The 7,701-nt window shown below is 32.9% G+C and overlaps 1 non-coding gene across 1 annotated transcript; it reads right to left on the reverse strand.

Annotated features, from left to right (window-relative positions):
• Positions 1-324: 324 nt before the first annotated feature.
• On the reverse strand, positions 325-397 carry TRNAG-GCC (transfer RNA glycine (anticodon GCC)). Its single transcript has one exon. It is a non-coding gene; the product is annotated as a tRNA-Gly (tRNA).
• Positions 398-7,701: the final 7,304 nt, after the last annotated feature.

Genomic DNA, 7,701 nt, shown 5'->3' on the forward strand with positions numbered 1-7,701 from the left:
ACTTGGAGAATCTTTTCATATGCTTACTTGTCATCTATACACCTTCTTAGTTAAGGTGTCTGTTAAAGTATTTGTCCCCCCCCCCTTTTTTATCAAGTTTGTTTCTTAATGTTGAATTATACTGTGGATAAATCTCCTTTACAAATGTGTCTTTTGAGCAAATATTTTCTCCCAGTCTGTGGCTTGACTTCTCGTTATCTTGACATTGTCTTTCAGAACAGAATTTGTTTTTGTTTTTTTTTTGGCTGTGCCAGGTCTTAGTTGTGGCATGTAGGATCTTTAGTTGTGGCATGCAAACTCTTAGTTGTGGCATGTGGGATCTAGTTCCCTGACCAGGGATCAAACCCAGGCCCCCTGCATTGGCAGTGCAGAGTCTTAGCCACTGAACCACCAGGGAAGTCCCAGAATCGAAGTTTTAAATTTTAATAAAGTGCAGCTTATCAATTATTTCTTTCATGGATCATGCCTTTGATGTTGTCTCAAAAAGTCATTGCCATACTCAAGGTCATCTAGGTTTCTTCTTTGCTATCTTCTAGGAGTTTTATAGTTTTGTTTTTCATTTAGGTCTCTAATCCATTTTGAGTTAATTTTTGTGACAGGTATAAGGTCTGTGTCTAAATTCCTTTTCTTCGCATGTGGATATCCAGTTGTTTCAGTCTTATTTGTTGAAAAGTCTATATTTTCTCCATTGTATTGCCTGGGCTCCTTTGTCAAAGATCAGTTGACTATATTTATGAGGGTTTACTTTGGGGCTTTCTATTCTATACCACTGTTCTGTTTATCTGTTCTTTCTGCAGTACAATATATACTGTATAAATCTTGATTTCTGTATCTTTATAGTAACCTTGAAGTTGGGTGGTGTCAGTCCTTCAAATTTCTTCTTATATAGTGTGCTATCTATTCTGGGTCTTTTGTCTCACCATGTAAACTTTAAAATCAATTTGTTGTTATCCACAAAATAACTTGTTGGAATTTGATTGTGATTTCCTTGAATCTATAGGTCAAGTTGGAAGAACCTACATCTTGACAATATTGAGTCTTCATATCTGTGAACATGGAATAGCTTTCCATTTATTTAGTTCTTTAGCTTCATTCATCAGAGTTTTATAGTTTTCCTCATAAAGATCTTGCCATATTTTGTTAGATTTATACTTAAATTTTATATTTTTTGAAGGTGCTAATGTAAATTTTGTTTTGAATCCATTTGTTCATGTTAGTGTATAGGAAAATGAATGACTTCTGAATGTTAATATTGTATAGTGCAACCTTGCTATAATCACTTATTAGTTCCAGGAGGTTGGTTTTGTTTTTTTTATTTTGGGTTGTTTTCTCATCAATTCTTTTGTATTTTCTACATAGATGATCATGTCACCCGAGAGCAGACAGTTCTATTTATTCCTTTCCAATATTTTTGCCTTCTTATTTCCCTTTATTGCCACATTGTTTTGGCTTGAGCTTCCAGCACAATATTGAAAAGGTCTGGTGAGCTAGGCACATTCTTTTCTTGTACCTGATTTTATTGAGAAAGCTTCAAGTATCTCACTATTAAATATGATATTAGCTGTAGGGTTTTTTTGTTTTTTTGTTTTTGTTTTTTTGTTTTTTTGGTACGCGGGACTCTCACTGTTGTGGCCTCTCCCATTGCGGAGCACAGGCTCCAGACGTGCAGGCTCAGCGGCCATGGCTCACATGCCCAGCCACTCCACGGCATGTGGGATCTTCCTGGACCCGGGCATGAACCCGTGTCCCCTGCATCGGCAGGCGGACTCTCAACCACTGCACCACCAGGGAAGCCCAGCTGTAGGTTTTTTGTAGATACTCTTTATCAAGTTGAGGAAGTCCCCAATATGCCCAGTTTTCTGAGAGTTTTTTTTTTATCATGAATGAGTGTATTTCATCAAATGCCTTTGAAAGCTTTAACTTTCTATAGAATATTTATAACAGTATTCATAAAATTAAAGAAAGAACATTTCTCTAAAAATGAAGAAAAATTTGTGATTAAATATGTGGTGATGCCCTTCCATTTTCTTCATATTTCTTTGTGCATATTTTGAGTTCAGTATATCAGGAAAAAATGTCATTTAAATAGCATTTACTTATTAAAATATATACTACAAAATAACTGTTGGTTTCATAATAAAAATCACCTTTTATTTAATTCTTACTATGCACTAAGCAGTATTCTAAACCCCATACATAAATTATTTCACTAACCTCTCATTACAAAACCATGAGATATGTATCTCTATCATCATCATCATCATCATCTTAGCCATTTTCAGTTTTTTAACTGTTTTAAAATTTTTATACCTCTTTATTGGAGTATAATTGCTTCACAATACTATGTTACTTTTTGTTGTACAACAAAGTGAATCAGCCATATGCATACATATATCCCCATATACCCTCCCTCTGGAGCATCCCTCCCACCCTCCCTACCCACTCCTCTAGCTCGTTGCAAAGAACCGAGCTGATATCCCTGTGCCATGCTGCTGGTTAGTAGGGGACTTTAACACCCCACTTACACCAATGGACAGATCATCCAAACAGAAAATAAATAAGGAAACACAAGCTTTAAATGACACAACAGACCAGATAGATTTAATTGATATTTATAGAACATTCCACCCAAAGTAGCAGAATACACTTTCTTCTTAAGTGCACATGGAACATACTCTAGGATAGATAACATCTTTGGTCACAAATCAAGCCTCAGAAAATTTAAGAAAATTGAAATCATATCACGCATCTTTTCTGACTGCAACACTATGAGATTGAAAATCAATTACAGGAAAAAGACTGTAAAAAACACAAACACATGGGGGCTAAACAGTGTGCTACTAAATAACCAAGAGATCACTGAAGAAATCAAAGAAGAAATTAAAAAATACATAGAAACAAATGACAATGAAAACACGATGACCCAAGACCTATGGGACGCAGCAAAAGCAGTTCTAAGAGGGAAGTTTATAGCAATTCAATCTCACCTCAAGAAACAAGAAAAATCTAAAATAAACAATTTAACCTTACACCTAAAGCAACTAGAGAAAGAAGAACAAAGAAAATCCAAACTCAGTAGAAGGAAAGAAATCATAAAGATCAGAGCAGAAATTAATGAAAAAGAAATGAAGAAAACAATAGCAAAGAATAATAAAACTAAAAGCTGGTTCTTTGAGAACATAAACAAAATTGATAAACCCTTAGCCAGAATCATCAAGAAAAAAAGGGAGAGGACACAAATTAATAAAATTAGAAATGAAAAAGGAGAAATCACAACTGACACTGCAGAAATACAAAGGATTACAAGAGACAACTACAAAAAACAATATGCCAATAAAATGGACAAGCATGAAGAAATGGACAAATTCTTAGAAAGGTACAATTTTCCAAGACTGAACCAGGAAGAATTAGAAAATATAAACAGACCTATCACAAGTAATGAAATTGAAACTGTAATTAAAAATCTTCCAACAAACAAAAGTTCAGGACCAGATGGCTTCACAGGGGAATTCTATCAAACATTTAGAGAAGAGCTAACACCTATCTTTCTCAAACTCTTCCCAAAAAATGCAGAAGGAGGAACACTCCAAAATTTCTATGAAGTCACCATCACCCTGATACCAAAACCAGAAAAAGAGAGCACAAAAAAAGAAAATTATAGCTCAATATCACTGATGAACATAGATACAAAAATCCTCAACAAAATACTAGCAAACAGAATCCAACAACACAGTAAAAGTATCATACACCATGATCAAGTGGGATTTATCCCAGGGATTCAAGGATTCTTCAATATATGCAAATCAATCAATGTGATACACCATATAAACAAATTGAGGAATAAAAAGCATATGATCATCTCAATAGATGCAGAAAAAGCTTTTGAAAAAATTCAACACCAATTTATGATAAAAACTTTCCATAAAATGGGCATAGAAAGAGCCTACTTCAGCATAATAAAGGACATATATGACAAAACCACAGCCAGCCTCATACTCAATGGTGAAAAACTGAAAGCATTTCCACTAAGATCAGGAACAAGACAAGGATGTCCACTCTCGCTCCTCTTATTCAACATAGTTTTGGAAGTCCTAGAAATGGCAATCAGAGAAGAAAAAGAAATACAAATTGGAAAAGAAGTAAAACTGTCACTGTTTGCAGATGACATGATAGTATACTTAGAAAATCCTAAAGATGCCACCAGAAAATTACTAGAACTAATCAATGAATTTGGTAAGGCTGTAGGATACAAAATTAATGCACAGACATCTCTGGCATTCCTATACACTAACTACGAAAAATCAGAGAGAGAAATTAAGGAAACAATCCCATTTACCATCACAACAAAAAGAATAAAATACCTAGGAATAACCTACCTAAGGAGGAGAAAGACTTGTACTCAGAAAACTATAAAACACTGATGAAAGAAACCAAAGATGACAAGCAGATGGAGAAATAGACCATGTTCTTGGATTGAAAGAATCAACATTGTGAAAATGACTATACTACCCAAAGCAATCTACAGATTCAATGCAATCTCTATTAAACTACCAATGGCATTCTTCACAGAATTAGAATGAAAAATATTACAATTCATATGGAAAGACAAAAGACCCTGGATAGACAAAGCAATCTTGAGAAAGGAAAACAGAGCTAGAGAAATCAGGCTCCCCTACTTTCAACTATACTACACAGCTACAGTAATCAAGACAGTATGGTATAGGCACAAAAACAGAAATATAGATCAATGGTATAGGATAGAAAGCCCAGAGATAAACCCACACAAATATAGTCACCTAATTTATGACAAAGGAGGCAAGAATATACAATGGAGAAAAGACAGCCTTTTCAATAAGTGATGCTGGGAAAACTGGACAGCTACATGTAAAAGAATGAAATTAGAACACTACCTAACACCATACAAAAAGTAAACTGAAAATGGATTAAAAACGTAAATGTAAAACCAGACACTATAAAACTCTTAGAGGAAAACATAGGAAAAACACTCTTTGACATAAACCACAGTAAGATCTTTTTTAACTCACCTCCTAGAGTAATGAAAATAAAAACAAAAATAAACAAGTTTGGCCTAATTAAACTTAAAATCTTTTGAACAGCAAAGGAAGCCATAAATAAGACAAAAAGACTTCTCTCAGAATGAGAGAAAATCTCTTAGCCATTTTTAGATGAAAATTTATTTTTAGATAAATTAACTTATTTAAAGTTACACAAAAATAAATGGAGCATATTAGAAAAAAAATGCACATAATTTAAAATTCAGTGGTATTACCAACATTCATGCTTTATGAATCGGACTGTAGATGAAGTTCTTCAAACTGTGGAGCAAGTTTCTATTTTGCTTGCTCCCCTCATGTTGCTCATGGTATTTTGCTACATATGAACAATGTGCGTTCAACAATGGCCTGTTAATTAATGGTCAGAAATACACAATTTTATTATAATTTAGAATTTATATAAGCCAGTGTAGTAGTAATTGTAAAAGTTTTTCCTTTTGTTGTATTAGGAGGGAAGTTTTGAGATGCAGTTTATTATTTTCAAAAACGTTTCTTTTTTTGTTACTGGAATGGCATTCTAGCAATAGTATTTAAAAGAAATGTTGGTTTATATATGCCCAAATTGATGTTTCATCACTTCTTACGTATTCCATGAGGACAGGGAGTTCACATGTCAGTGCATAGCTTGACCCATGTAACTGTATATTGGAAACTGGAAGTTATAGAAAGTCATTCTCATACTCACAAACATTGAGAAGTAGAAATCTTCTCCTATTTTTTTTTCTTGGCTGCAGCAGTAACACCCTGCATGACAAATGTACACTCAAGTAGGAAGAAGATAAAGACTAAATGACCAAAAAACAGCTATAACATTTTATTGAAATATTTGAAAAATTACTGAAAGTTGTATTTATCACAATTCTTTAATGTAAATTGACTTTAATAAAAATAATATATTTATCATTTAAATATCAATCAAGTATTCTTCCCCTTATAATGTTTCTTTTTCCTTTCAAAAGGACAATGAAAATAAAATGAATATTTTATATTTTTCCACTAATTATGACGATTAAGTCTTTGTCATATGAATATTTTATTGTGAAAAGCAATAATGTTGCTGTTCAATAAATAGGATAATCATAGCTATTCTTAGGCAACTTAAGTCATTTGTGACAGTTCATACTTCAATGTAGTAACTTTGAAAATATATGTAACTTCATTACATTTTAGTCAAAGTTTCTAGTAAGATTCTTCTCACTGACGCTTAGATAAACACACTGCACATGATTTTGAGTTAGTCTCCCTAAAGCCATATGATAAACCCAAGGACACATTGAATATTATGAATAGTTAGTTAGCTCTGCCTGGAATACTAGTCCCTCCTCTCATATACTAAAGACCTAACCCACTCGCCCCCAAACTGGGTTCTGTAGAGCAATATTCCATGTAATCAGTAATGATAATGAATAAGGCTTAAACTGTGCTGTGCCCATTATGTACTTCTTTTATTTCCTCCTTGCAGCAACCCTATGACATGGCTATTATCTCCCTTTTACAAATGAGGAAATCAAGAATGAAGACAGTAGTAAGAAGCAGAGCCTGCATTTGTGCTCAGTCTAACTGATTTCAAAACCTATGTCAAAACCCTCTGAATCTCTTCATTGCAAAAAAATTAATTATAGCCTATCCACTAATTTTACACTCCTCCATTCTGAATAGAATAGAAAAATAATGACAATGTGAAAACATCTTTTAAAATATTCATAGCCATAATGCCTCATGTATCTCATGTGTTATTTACTTATGTATATGCATATCTGTATGGGCTGTTTTTTACACATGTATTTAATATCAATTACATCTTTTCTGATTAATCACTTTTAATAGTTGGTAATTGTATATATGCTTTTCCTCAAATTGCTTATATGGTTTTTGTCAAAACTTCTTCATAATTGCTTTTGAAAACAGTAAAAATCAACTATAATAATTATAATAACTACATATAAAATATTTATCAATATTATGTCTTGTCACTATGCTAAATACAAAGGTTAGATTCATATATGCCCTTGTAGTCTTTCAAAACATTCTTAAGGATGCTACAGCCAGAAGGATTTAATCTAGATCTCATAATCCCCCTGCCCCCAGTCTTTTTAATCTCTCATCCTCATTGTTTTACAGGAATTTGTACTCCGAAGAAGTGACAGTAAAGGGACTTAGTGACAGACTCAGATATTGAATCAAGACTAATTAACTCAGTTTTTAAAATTTTGCATTACCCTGTGCTATTTCTAAGCATTTTGATAAAAATATACTTATTTTACCCAATTTTTTTTCCTTACATTTAGAAAATGAGTGCATAACTTGTTAACAATGGTATATTTTTAGGGTTAAAATATTTTCATCAAAAATGCATTGTTCTTAAATTTGGTAGATATAAGATGTTTATCTAGCTATTTTTTCTTTAACTTTACTGACAAATTAATAAATAGAAGAACGGGTTCAAGCTAAAATGAACTTTGTGGAACAGGTGCTTTTGAGTGAATATTTCCTTAGATGAAAGATAGCATACTTCTTAGTGAAAGGAGGTTAAATTATGTGAGAACACTAAGAAAAAAGCAATCAACAAAGTTTGGTGATAATAGAGGAAACATCATTTGGCAATATTAGTAATGATTTGATCAGA

This window comes from Tursiops truncatus, chromosome 5 (assembly GCF_011762595.2).
Source record: "Tursiops truncatus isolate mTurTru1 chromosome 5, mTurTru1.mat.Y, whole genome shotgun sequence".
In the NCBI taxonomy this organism is placed as follows: Eukaryota; Metazoa; Chordata; class Mammalia; order Artiodactyla; family Delphinidae; genus Tursiops; species Tursiops truncatus.